Genomic DNA, 13573 nt, shown 5'->3' on the forward strand with positions numbered 1-13573 from the left:
GGGAGATTGGCAGACTTACCATTGTCTTCTGGTTGTCCCTCGATCTAGATCCTCTTCCCTTTGTGTGTCTACAGCTACTCGTCTCCTCGCTTGCTCAAGAGAACAGCTACTTGAATCCCACGAGGTCACAAGAGAACAGCTACCTGTGACAAGAGAACAGCTACTTGCGACAAGAGAAGAACACAATACAAAGGCACATATACATATTCATAAATGATTCAGGATTAGAAGTAAATCAAATAAACTAATGCAATCATACAAAGTACACCAGCATATAGGAAAGAATCAAGATAACTTTATTAATAAGTAACAGGGTTTAGGAAGAGATACAACCCATAAGGCTCCAATCCAGCATCTCCTTCCCAGCAGAATGGAATTCCTTCTTCATCTCCCTTCAAAGCATTAAGCACCCAATGTATCCAGCCACAAACCAACAACAATTCTTTGCAATCACAAAATTCCAGCCCTTAGATCCCATGGAGGTGAGATCCATATATAGATATTTGGAGAGAGGATGAGTCAGCTTGAGATCTAACTAGTGTCCTCTCCCTCTGTCAGTTCTTGAGTCCACTTGGAGGTTCTTGCTTCCACTCGGAGATTTGGAACCTCTTACTCATCACCAGTCAAATTCCTTGATGCAAGTGTCATTTTGGAAGCTTCCTGGGCATTGACACCTTGAGGAATGACTCTGCCACATGTCCAAACTCGCTCAGCGCAGGTAGCTAGTGTTGGAGTTGACATTCAATGTAGGTAGCCAGTGTAGCAGTTGACATTCAGCGCAGATGCTCAGTGGAGCAGTTGACATGATCCAGAATTGGCTTGTTTTTGAGTGTTTTCAGGTGGAGAACTTCTGTGAATTGCTGTGGTTACTTGGCCTTGTTCCTCTAGGGGTAGGAACAACATGTTTAGGAACTTTGGATCCCTTAGATTATGGACATTTCATGCTCGAGGCTGTAAGGCACAAAAATGTCTATAACATCATGCACTCAGCTACAGCCTCTACTCTACGCCTCTGCACACACAACTACAGAGCCTTTATTATTACTCTTCAACGCTAACTCTTTAGACTTCTCCAATAGACCAAACTTCATTACTTGCCTTACACATCCTAAGACACCTATCTAGACAATCCCATGGTCCATGGAGCATGGGCATATCTTCAAAAGCTGACTCAAATTACATAAAAGAAGGGTAAAACCCTTTATGAATCTTTAATTATCTATGCACTCTACGACCACAAATTATGGAGAATCCACATCTTCATACAACAAAACTTGGGATACTTCCCGAAAGCTTGGGCTTTTGCCCAAAAATTGACCCTAGGGGACCCCACCCCAATAGACCCCCAACACAAAGATTGTGACTCGCCCTCAAGTAACTCTGCTAGCATGGATATCTTACTACGAATATCCCCCAGCTCCACTCGTACCACTGCTACCTCATCCACGCTCTGCATGACTACTTTCTTGATTTGTTTCACCAGCTTCTCTATGGCTGGTCCTGCACTATCCTTATGGATTTTTTACTGCGTACTCTGCAAGTTCAACAATTTCTCTTGAATGTTGGCAGAGACAAAGTAGGCCTCATCCAACCAAGGCCCCAATATCACCTTGAGTAATGCCTCTTTCTTATGCACTGCTTCCACCTATATATGTAGTTGCCTCACCTCCTACAACTTAACAAGGCATTGTGTGGCAGCAATGGTGTGTGTGGCTACCCTTACTTCATCATACTATTGTTGGAGTTCATGAGCTTCTGTATTCAAGGCCTACAGGGTGGGATCTTCCTACAGAGTCGTGACTACCTCCATTGCTTGCTCCAAAAGCACAGTGTAGTCTACCACTATGGCATCCACCGTCACGACTCCATCCTTCACAGTGGCTTTGCGTTGTTCCTATACCTCTAGCGGAGTTGAAGGCTGTGAATTCAACTCTAATTATGTGATCTTCAAGATCAACTAAAAGTGAACTCTAACCACCTATGTCTTGGTGTCGCAAACACCTATAGCCAGCTTCCTGATCTTCGCCTCCAATGAAACTTCCTCTTGTATATGTAGTTCGGGCATTGTTCTGTAGGCTTCTGCCACCACGGCTACAAGCTGGTCATTCTACACCTAGATTTTCTTCTATGCCTCTAGCAACTTAGACTTCTTCGTGAACATCTATTCATTTTCCCCTCTATACTCACTGATGAAGCTAAGCGTGTGCTACTCCTAAGGTTTGAATTCTACTCATTCGAGAGTGCAGCCAGGTAGAGCCCAATTTTCTTCAAAGAACTCACTAGGGCCTTTTCATTGGCCACCTTCATGATTAGACATCCATATGGAAACGTGACTATCTGGAGATCTAGCGATCAAACCATCTCTACTACGTCAACGGTCCCGGGTGTCAAGCTTGATAATGCAACACTGATCTACCGTGTGCCTACTTGGATTCTATTTGTCTGAATGTATAGCTCGTGAAAATCCTTCTGAATGGTGCTCAGTGCCTGTTGTTGTTGCTACTCAAACTACTGTAGCATTTTTGCTGTAGTATCCCATACCTTGTCACCTATCTCGTCCTAGTGGTTGTTAGTTAAAGAGATCGGATCCAATGATGGTTTTGTCACCTCTGACTTATTTCGTGGTCCTTCTTTCCTTGTTCTCTATATCGTTTAACCCGGAAGGGAGTACTCTACTCCTCTTGACCACTACCACCCTGTTATGACTACTCTTCCTCCTCTATTTGGGCCAAAAGGATACTTTTCGCTGTGCTCAGAGCTATTCTCTTCCTATTTGTCCTATTGCTTCGTGCCATGCTCCGCTTCCACCCAGGCCTTCTCCTCAGCCTCTGCATTCCGATTCTCAGCCATTTGCTAAAATGTTTGCTTGGATGCTTCTTTGTTTTTCTTCTTCACGGACATGCTAGTCCCTGCAGCCAGATCAGATGGAGAGTGCCAATCTATCAGCTAGCGCTTGACGGCTTCTTCAATAGTGTCATCAATAGCGAGGTAGGGTAGGTAGAACCATTTTTGCTGCGGATCCATTCACACCCAGATCTATACGAACTCGAAGTTAGCTTTGAACTCCGCATACCCTCAAATCTATTGAAACACGGTTGGTCACAACCATGGCTTTTGGTTGATGGCCATGAAATCGCTCACCTCCATCAGCACCCAAAAGAATTTGGTCTCTATGACCCGTGCAACATCTTTTGTGGCCTAGAGAGATGCAAACTTTGCAGCCTCCAGCAAATCCTTATCCACAGGAGGAAAATCACTATCCTCTGGTAAATCACAAGTGACGAGCACAATGGAGAGCAACAAGCATGAATAGTGGAATTTTTATACTCTCGTCCTATGCCTCTAGATAGTTCGCGAGGAGCTTGATACAAAGGTAGCACATCCAGTTGAATTGTACGCCCTCCGTGTACCGGGCAGCCAAAGAAATCACTAGTGCCAGAACCTCATCCGTGTGACATTTTCTCATAAATTTATCGCAAGGATATGTGTGGCAACCTTCACAACAGGGTCAATGATCGAGGTTATAGAGTACCCACGTGGTTTCTTCTCAAGCTTGAATTTATCCTTCATTTTCACTGCGACGTTGTGCTCGCTCGTCTTTCAACTGAACTCCTTGGCCAGATTCAACCGTAAGTGTGGAAACAGCGTGATCTGATGGATCAGCATATTAGTGATTGGAATTGGCATGCTCAACGAAAAACAACCATCATACACCAAGTTTAGCAAATGCTTAATCATAATTTAGTTTATGTTGGAGCAGTGGTAGTGGGGTACCGATAATAGGTTCAACAACCCTGACTGATTTACTCCATCAATCCACTCCACCGGTTCCAGCGTGGTGAAACTTGATTCCTTTTAGAACACCCTCTTCATGTAATTTTCTATGGCCAAGGCGGGTAACCTCTCATGGTCTGCTAAATCCCCATCTCCCAGCGTCAGATGGGGAATCCGTGCCAAGCATGGACCTTCAAAAGTGATGTTATCTGGTAGTGGGGGTGTATTAAGGAGGAATTCTCCTGCATCTCGGTCCTTAGTGACCTTCATTTTCCCCTTGTGCAGAGGGATGTAATCCAGAAACATGGATATTGGATCCACCCCCTCAGTGTCGATTTCCTATGTGCCCTATTTAGCCTCCACGTCCACCACTTTTCCCTTATCTTTCATGCTTGATTTGTCTCTCATCTGAGCCTCGATGGCTACATGCTTCTTTAGTGACTCCCACACTGGAATGGGCTTATTGTACTTGTCCTTCTTAGGTTTGGGGACTTCCCTCAATGGCATCGGCTTCGGCATAAGTGACCTTAGCGTTGTAGGCACTACAGCTGGAGTGTCCATGCTAATCACCTCTGGAGTGGCTCCTTCAGAGGCGACAACCCCTCAAGTTTTAGTAGTCTCTCCTGGTCTAGACATTGTGCTACAAATGAACCGTTGGGTTTCCTCGGGTAACTTCTCAAATATAGAACTAGCGACCGAATCAGCATAAACCTAAATATTCATAAAGAATCGATAGATATACACTAAAATTCTAACAATGCAAAGTGTTTTTTACTGGACGGCCACACGTAATTTATAAGCAAATTCGAATTTAAATTCAGCCATTCCACCCAAAATCCATCCATAAATGCTGAATTGGTGGTAGATTTCCAAATTTTTCACTCTTAAATTTAGCCCCAAATGCCTTAAATGTTGCCCCCACCCGCTCCTGTTAACCGTCTTCTGGCAGTCAAATCATGAACAGTGTCTGTAACTTTTACTTTTTGGCTGCACTATGCGGTCTCTCCTACTATAACGCAGCTCCATTCATGCTTCTTCTAGTACTATGACATCATTTGTCTTCACACAAATCCCCTGTCGCATAACTCTACCAACCAGGAAGTGTAGTTTAGAGTCCTGCGCCTCCTTGTAGCTGCCTGGAGTACTAAGACTATTCTACCATCATGTAGTCATTGGGTCGGATCCCTGGTTTATGGCTTCAATTAGTTTCCATTTACCCTTCCCGGAAATGGATCTCCATTCAACTTCGTGAGCTGAATAACTCCACCATCAGTAATATCTTTGGTAACATATTGCCCCAGCCAGTGCATCTAAATTTTTCCTGGAAACTTATCAAACTTACTGTCATATAATAAAACTAAATCATTTACCTTGAAGGTGTGTAGTTTGATGTGCCGATCGTGCGAAGCTTTTTCACATCCCTTCTGAACCTGCTGATTGAATCCAGCCAAAAACCTATTTTCCTCGAGGTTTGTTAACTGTGCAAGCCTTTCTTCTAAGGCTCTGCAGTGTGCCATTTCGATGAAAGTGCTATTCATAGACTAAGCATAATGTATTCCATAGTCATTACAACTTCTACACCATAGACCAACCTAAAAGGTGTCTGACTAGTAAGATTTTTACAAGTAGCTCTGTAGGTCCATAACACTGTTGGTATGCGCATGTCCCAATCATTCCACTGCACATTGAAAATATTTGTCAGTGCATTCTCTAGTATCTTATTAAAATCTTCAATCGTTCAATTGGCTTGAGGATTATATGGTGTACTCTTCTGATGATAAACATGGAACTCCTCTATGAGTCCGTTGATCATTTCATTGAGAAAATGCGTACCGCGATCACTTATCAACACCTTTGGGAAACCAAACCTGGTCAACATGTATTCAAACAAGAATTTTGCTATTGCTTCCCCTGTACGGTGCTTCATAGGCTGTAACTCCGCCCACTTGGTCAAATATTTGGTCGCGGTGATGATATACCGCGCGCCCGTCTTCTTGCCTGGAGGGTGAATCGGTCCTACAAAATCAATTGCCCATTTCTCAAATGGATGCAATGGCACATGTGGATTCAAAGGTAGCTCATCCCTCCGTGATGGCCTACCCATCCTCGCACATGCATCTCATGCCTTGCAATATTCTTTAGAATCCTTATGTAGCGTCGGCCACCACAACCCAATGCGCAAAATATTCTACGTTGTTGCATTTCCTACATAATGTCCTCCTCCAGCCCCTCCATGAGCTTCAACGAGGACACTATTTCTTTAAGAGTCAGGCACATAGCATCAAAGTATTTCATCTGAGCCCATCTCACACAAATGGCCTGCACTAACTGAAATGCCTGTCATGCACACTACCAAATCTTTCTCCTCTTGACTAGTGTATCTCTCTAGAGTCATCCCTATGGTTAGAAAGTGGATAATGTCTGCAAAGTGATTATCCGCTATGTGTACCACAAAGAGCTACGCGTCGGGCAACCCTTCCTCCAAATTGGTAGCCTCCTCCCCCATTTCAATGCACGATAGATGATCTAGCCCTGCATTCAACCTTCCTGGCTTCACAATCACCTCAAAATCATACTCTTGAAACAACAACATCCATCTACATATTCCCCCACCCAACACAGACTTATTAACTAGGTATTTCAATGCACAATGGCTTGTATACATCTTGAAATGTCGACCTGGCAGGTAATGTCTGAACTTCTGGAGTGAGTACACCATATCGAATCCTTCGCACTCTATCATTGAATAATTGTTTTCAGCCTTAGACAACTTCCTTCTCGCAAAAGCTATAGGGTGATCCATCTCTCCTTCGCTAGCCTGTGTCAGCGCTACTCCTAGTGTAATAAATTAGGCATCTACATGCACATGGAACTCCTTCTTCCAATTTGGGAAGACTAGGATCGATGCAGTGACCATTTTCTCATTCAATACATCCAGGCTACACTAACATTATTCATCCCAACAGAATGTAGCATCCTTCTTCAGTAGTCTTTCCGTAGGTGTGGTAATCTGAGCATAACTTTTGATGAACTTCTAATAATATCTGGTATGGCCCAGCATAGCACACAACTATTTAACACTCCTTGGGGCTTCCAACTTGATTATTACTGCGATCTTAGCAGGGTCTACCATAATTCCTTTCCTACATACCACATGACCCAACAATATTACAAAAGGGACACAAAAAAGGCATTTCTTCAGGTTTAACACAATCTGATACCTTTAGCATGTATCCAACATTAATTGTAGATTGTCTACATGGTGCTTAACTAGCCCAAACACTATCCAGTCATCGAAATAGACCTCCAAGAACTTGTGAATGAACTCCTTTAATGTCGTGATGACCACGCGTGAGAATATCGCCACCGCATTCTTAAGTACAAAAGGCATCACTATATACTGGAAACATCCCCACTATGTCGGGAAGGTCAACTTCCTCCTGTCTTCTGACACGATCTTAATCTGATGGTATCCAGATAACCCATCAGTGAATGAATATGCTTCTTGTCCTCCAACATTATCCACTACTTCATCTATGAACGGAGTTGGAAATGGATCATGATCAATGCAAGCATCGTTAAACTTCCTGAGATCAACACAAATCCTTATTTCATCCTTCTTCTTCTTTTCTTGAACTACCATTGGACTCACCCAATCAGATTCCTCCACTAGTTCAATAATACCCACTGCAAGCATCTTGTCCAACTCCAGGTGGACCTTTTCCTTGTATTTGGGATTGAGGTGATATGGCCTCTGCTTAACAGTCTTTTCATCTAGTTTCAAATTTATTTTCATCACTTCCAAATCACCTATGATGCCTTTCAAGTCGGAAAATTTGGTAGGGAATAAATCCTGATATTCATGGAGAAACTTAGTGACTTTTCCTGCTGTGGCATCATCCCAGTAATCCCTTATCTTCGCAAACTTTGCTTCTGGTTTTTTACCAATGTTTACTTGCTTAGTTTTCAGTGGCGTGGTGATGTCGTGGTTCTCTATCTGGGGTCCCTCTACTTCACGGTGGCATTCTTCTTTGGGGATGTTAATATTCCTTAGATCCTCATCCTCTCCTTCAACAATCATATTATAACATTCTAGTGCATGGTGCAGTTGGGTGCTCAAATCCCATTGAATCAATTTCAAGGGATCTTGTGGAATTCTGAATATTGTTGCCATAACCTCCTGCAACGCTTCATCAATACTTTCGAATCTATCTTCAAATATGAAAGTACTCACGAAATGCTGCCTTAAGATATCCCATTCTACGGTGCCGTGGAAGAACTCTTTTCCAAATACCAGCTCATAGGGATGATGTCCAAAATTTGACAGAAAATATGCACCCACTCTAGTCGCAGCTCCATTCCATAAACCTTAGTCCACTTTACCAAATGATCGTGTGATCATTTGTCCCATCATATTTCTCAACCAACCGTAACTTGGGGTGACCATATCACATCCTAATCACCCTCCTATAGTTGCACCATTCTTCAAAACAATCTTTATTCATACCCCACCATCATGCAAGCATAGCGCGCAGCGCCAAATCTAGCGCTTGGAAGAAATGCTTCTTACGCACTTCTGTTTAAATACATCCAAAAAATTATATACATCAGTTAGACCGTCTTAATAAGGAAAACTTATTAACTCAGATGATACACAATGTAGTGACTTAGTCATCATATTATAGTGCAGGGTAGATACTTTGTGTAAACTATTCTGCCAGTGCTCCAATTCTTCATCTGAATCTGATGTACACGAGCTTTCACTGTCCCATGCAATTCATCCATCGGCTATCATATTAAACCAATCTTGGTCTCGCATTTTTATCTCACAGATCTAGTCCAAATCATCATCACTTTCCTCATAGTTGTGGATTGGTTCAGTATAGTACGGTCCTTCTGTAGGGTCCAATGGTACTACCACGCGGAGCATTTTCCTTTCAAACGACATTGTCCAATTCTTCAAATTGATGACCCCATTCATGCCAATAGCCCAATAAATTCCAAGGAGCGTGGGATATGGATTATTGTCGCTGACAATCTCTATTAGTTAAAAGTCAGCCAATGCCCTTTCACATTCTATATCTACAGTTACTCCATGCAGTCTCCCAATAGGGATAATATTCTCTTGATTTACCATTCTTAATTGAATCAGAAACCATTGTAACGCATACCTCCCCATTGTTTCCCAAGTCTGTTTGGGAAAAACATTCACATACGACCCTAGATCCAAAATAACTTGATCCATCTTGTATTCTCCTATTTGCGCGGTGAGCCTCATCTCATGTCCTATTCTTGTCTTATGTCTACCGATATTTCCAACTATCTGGTGCCCATCAAATGCATTATCCCTACCAGCACATTTATTTATCAACTCATGTAATCCTTTCACAGCCCTACTATCAGGCAACAGTTTCATTCAAGTCTCCAAGAAATTAGTAAGCATGGAGGGGTCAACTTCTTTGGATAGCCTATCCTGACTTCCTGAGGTAGAGGATTCAACGAAGTTTTTCTTTTCTTCCATGAATGTTTCCTTTGCGCACACCAGATCAAACCCAACTTCTTTTTCTGGAGCCTTGTGGACCCATTCATCTTCTTTAGGTTATTCTCCCTTATCATCACCAGTCGTCATACCACTTTGCAGTCGACATTGACATTGGGATCCTCTTCACGAGGCTCTGCCCTCATCATTTGCAGGTTTTGGGTAGGCTGCTGAGGCTATGCCTTCTTCTCCTTCATTTTAGCTATCAATATAGGGCATTATTCTACCGTGTGGTCAAACTGAGTATAATACCGGCATGACAGGCTTCTCTGGCTCATGCATTCCAGCACGCTGTGTCCTAGCATTCCACAATTAGAGAAAATAACTTTCCCTCAACCTCTACCAGGTCCTCCGCCTACTCGTCCTCGTCCACGTCCCCGATATCCTTTGAGCACTCCCCTGGCGCCATGATCCAGAGGCCGAGTTTCTATTTGCATTCGATATGCAAGCATTCCTTCCATCATCAATTCATATCTATGGTAGTTACATTCATTGTGGCACACTGATTTACAGAAAATTGCAGAATAGTTGTTGCGGTGTTTGCACAATGTTTTGCAGCAAGTGGTAATTATATGTTACATGTTTTCTTGCTAATTGACAGATAGCAAACCACAATCCGGGCCCTATACTTGGTCAAGCTTGAGCTCCTTGCCTTAGGGGCATTAGCCCTCCTCCCAACATATAATTTGTGAAAACAGGGTAGTGATCCTTATCATGCCTTTGGCTTTTACACTTGAGGCACCAAACTTCTTCATGCACTTCCAGCCGAGTCGCTTTTTCCTTCTTCAAGCTCTAAAACTCCAAGCAGAGGTTATACAATTCCCCATGAATCTATTGAACTCCCTAGGTGTCTCATGTAATCTCATTCCGATCTCCAATGCTTTCGCTTGAGTTCCTATGTTTTGTTCTGACAAAGCAATCCTTAAGTGAGGTAGGAGCACGGCTATAAACCAATCACAATGTTGACTATCTGTGAGATTCATATTGGCTTCGCAGATTCTACAATTAAGCCTTTGGTCTAGCTCCCAAGCCATTTCACTAATCCTCATCGTGAATTCCTTGAACCCCACTACCGATTGTCTCTCAGACTTATGCCTACCGAACTAATTATTTAGAGCATTCTGAGTGTCTGCTAATGACGCCACCAAATTATCTGTGTAGTACTTAATGTACCACATCAACATGCAATCTTGTAGAGTTGTAACCAATTGCGATTTCTTCATGTGATCATCCATAATATTTTGTGTTGTCCACAAAACCTTCAGAACGATGAAAACTGGTCCGGGTCCTCATTTCCCAAGCCCTTGAAAACATGAAATTTCATCATATTTGACATATTGAATGTTGGAAAAGGTGTTGCGGGTGTGGGCGAAGGTGTATCCTATGGAGGTGAAGGTGAAGGTGGTGTGGAGAGATGAGGTATTCATGGAAACCCTTGCCTTATCAACTGGACAGTTCCCTGTGGTGAAGCCTGTGCTGCTCCCTCATTGTCACTCAGAGGATGCTTGATCAATGGGCTATATTTAGGGACTGTTCTCCCTCAATCCCTGAAGAAGTTTCCACTTCGCATAGTTCCAAACGTCAAGGTAATCTCATAAACTACTTTTCACACAAGAGCATCTTAATCCAAGTATTCAGAGATCTTAAATACCTACCTCGTGATCCCTTGAAGAAGCATTGCTCTGCTTCAATGTAGCTGATTGAGGTATTGACTGTGAATTTTGTCACAAATCCTCCTATGAATCGATCAAGCCAGTGATCGATGGCATGTGCGATCTTATATTCAGAAGCTTCCAATATCTACACTAGCTCCAGTGTCCACACTATTGTATCGTCAAGCCTACACCTTCCTTGGTCATCTTCCAATTTAGTGATCCGCTCATATAGTTCGATCGGCAAGGTGTAGAGCAAGATTTGATGTATCTCTATGTATAGGTAATTTTCCAACCACTGTTCTTTCGCCAGGTGCAGATTTCTACTTTCTTTCACTGCGAACTCGTGGATCATTCTATCCAACCACTCCTCAATTTTTTTCTTGGTCAGATTCCAGTGATGTGAAATCACACATCTCTTTATGCAGATCCTGGTCCCAAAAACAGAACCATTTGTTGGCTTAGCGGGTCCTAACCTAGGTTCAGAGTTAGTTGCACCAAACAAATCCCTACACTACTGGCGCTTTTGGCATCAATCCATTGAGCGCAGATTGAAGTCTCACTTGTAGCAGTATCTGGGGACGGTAGAATCAAGTTTCCACACCTAGAGATGAGCGTGATGTCATTTTATGCCCTAAATCTCCCTTCGCGTAGATCGATAAAACTTTAAGGCTTATCGATGTAACTTCCTTTAATCAGCCTCTAGACCTCCACGAAGGTCTACGACTATCTTTCGTGGACGCTGAATAGGAAAATCCACTACTTACGTGCATGAAAGATTACTTATAACCCCGTACTGACTCATCTCAGTTTAAGTGTTCGATGACTTCAACATACAGCAAGATAATATTCGCATGAAGAGTTAACAATAATTATGTTCATACAACAGTGTAAGTCATGTAAAGTCATGCATCAATACATCATTATTTCAAAAACTCAACATAACATAAGGTGGATTCATATAAAAATAATTAAAGAGATAAACACATGTATTTCTGCAACAATCTTCTTTATTAATAGTTAGTTCTACTTACAAACTCAAGACTTTCCTGCGCACTCACGTGCAGGGGTCTGCACACTCAGCTGCGGACTCTACCCTAGGCCTCTGTGCACGTAGCTGTAGAAAATTTCTTCCTACTCTTCAACGCTAACTCTTTAGACATCTCCCATAGACCAAGCTTCATTACTTCCCTTAGACATCCTAAGACACACCTATTTATACAATCATATGGTCCATGGAGCATGGGTAGATATTCAAAAGCTTTCTCAACTTACATAAAAGAAGGGTACAACCCTTTATGACTCTTTAGTTATCTACATGCTCCACGACCACAACTTGGAGAGACTTTACATCTTTATGCAAAAAACTTGGGCTTTTACCCCAAAATTGACCCTAGGGGACCCCATCTGAACACTAGGTCTGAGTCTTGTTTTCTCGCATCTTTGTTATAAGTATTGGGAAATATTCTATGACATGGTCAAAATTCCTACAATACTAACAGGAAGGGTGCGTTGGATTCTCACAGTTGCGTGCAAAATCACCCGCCTCCCCGTAATTGTAACAAATAACCTATTCACTCCTCCTCCTCACCCTCTTCCTCATCCTTGGAATCCTCTGTGCGCTACACCAACACCTTGACCTTAAGGTTGATTTTCCACCTACATTGTATATGTAGGGATCCTTTTCATCATCAACTCATAGCGATGGCAATGGTTCTTATCATGTCCTACCGATTTCTAAAAAGTGCAAAAAGACTATTGCAAGGTCTAGACAAATTTTTGCAGAATATGACAGTTATATGTCACGTGTTTCCTAGAAACTTGACAAATAGCACACCATAATGCTACTCCCACACTCAGTCCAATGTTTTTTTTTGGCTTTAGGGGGAGAGGACCCCCCCTATAAGATAATTTTGATAGACTGGGCAATGGTCCCTATCATGACCATGGCCCTTTCATTTGAAGCACCAGATTTTTGCGTGCACCTCCTACTAGACTTCCTTCTCTTTCTTGAGAATAAGCAACTGCATGCGTAAACTGGCAAACTATGATTGAATCTGTTGCATGGACAAATTCATATCATGCATGGGTGAAACCTCCAACCTCATGGCTATCTCCAAGGATTTAGCTTGCATTCCTATTTTCTGTTGAGACAGTAGCAATCTCAGATGAGGCAATAGTGAAGCAACGTATGAGTCTCTATGTTGATCATTTTTTATCTTCATATTAGCCTTCTAAATCAATCACTTCATTCTTTGATCAAAGTCCCACACTGAGTCATTTACCCTCTACTAGATCTCTTTAAACTCCGTCACTGACTGGGCTTGCGATTTATGCTTCTTAAACTCATTGTTCAGTGCTTGTTGTGTTTCCAACATAGTTGCATTGGGTTTACCTTAACAAAACTTGATATACCAGCTCAACATTTTGTGTTATAGCATCATAACAAACTACACTTTCTTCATGTCATGATTTATGACCTGCTGTGGATTCCATACATCATTTGTAATAAACCAGAATTATTGAGGGCTTTCAGTCCCTAGACCATTAAACACAGACATCTTCATCATGTTCTCCATGTTGAATAAAGGAGGTGAAGGTGCAGGTG

This window comes from Pinus tabuliformis, chromosome 3_2, assembly GCF_031772625.1.
Source record: "Pinus tabuliformis cultivar Carrire ecotype Pingquan chromosome 3_2, CPIR1, whole genome shotgun sequence".
Lineage (NCBI taxonomy): Eukaryota > Viridiplantae > Streptophyta > Pinopsida > Pinales > Pinaceae > Pinus > Pinus tabuliformis.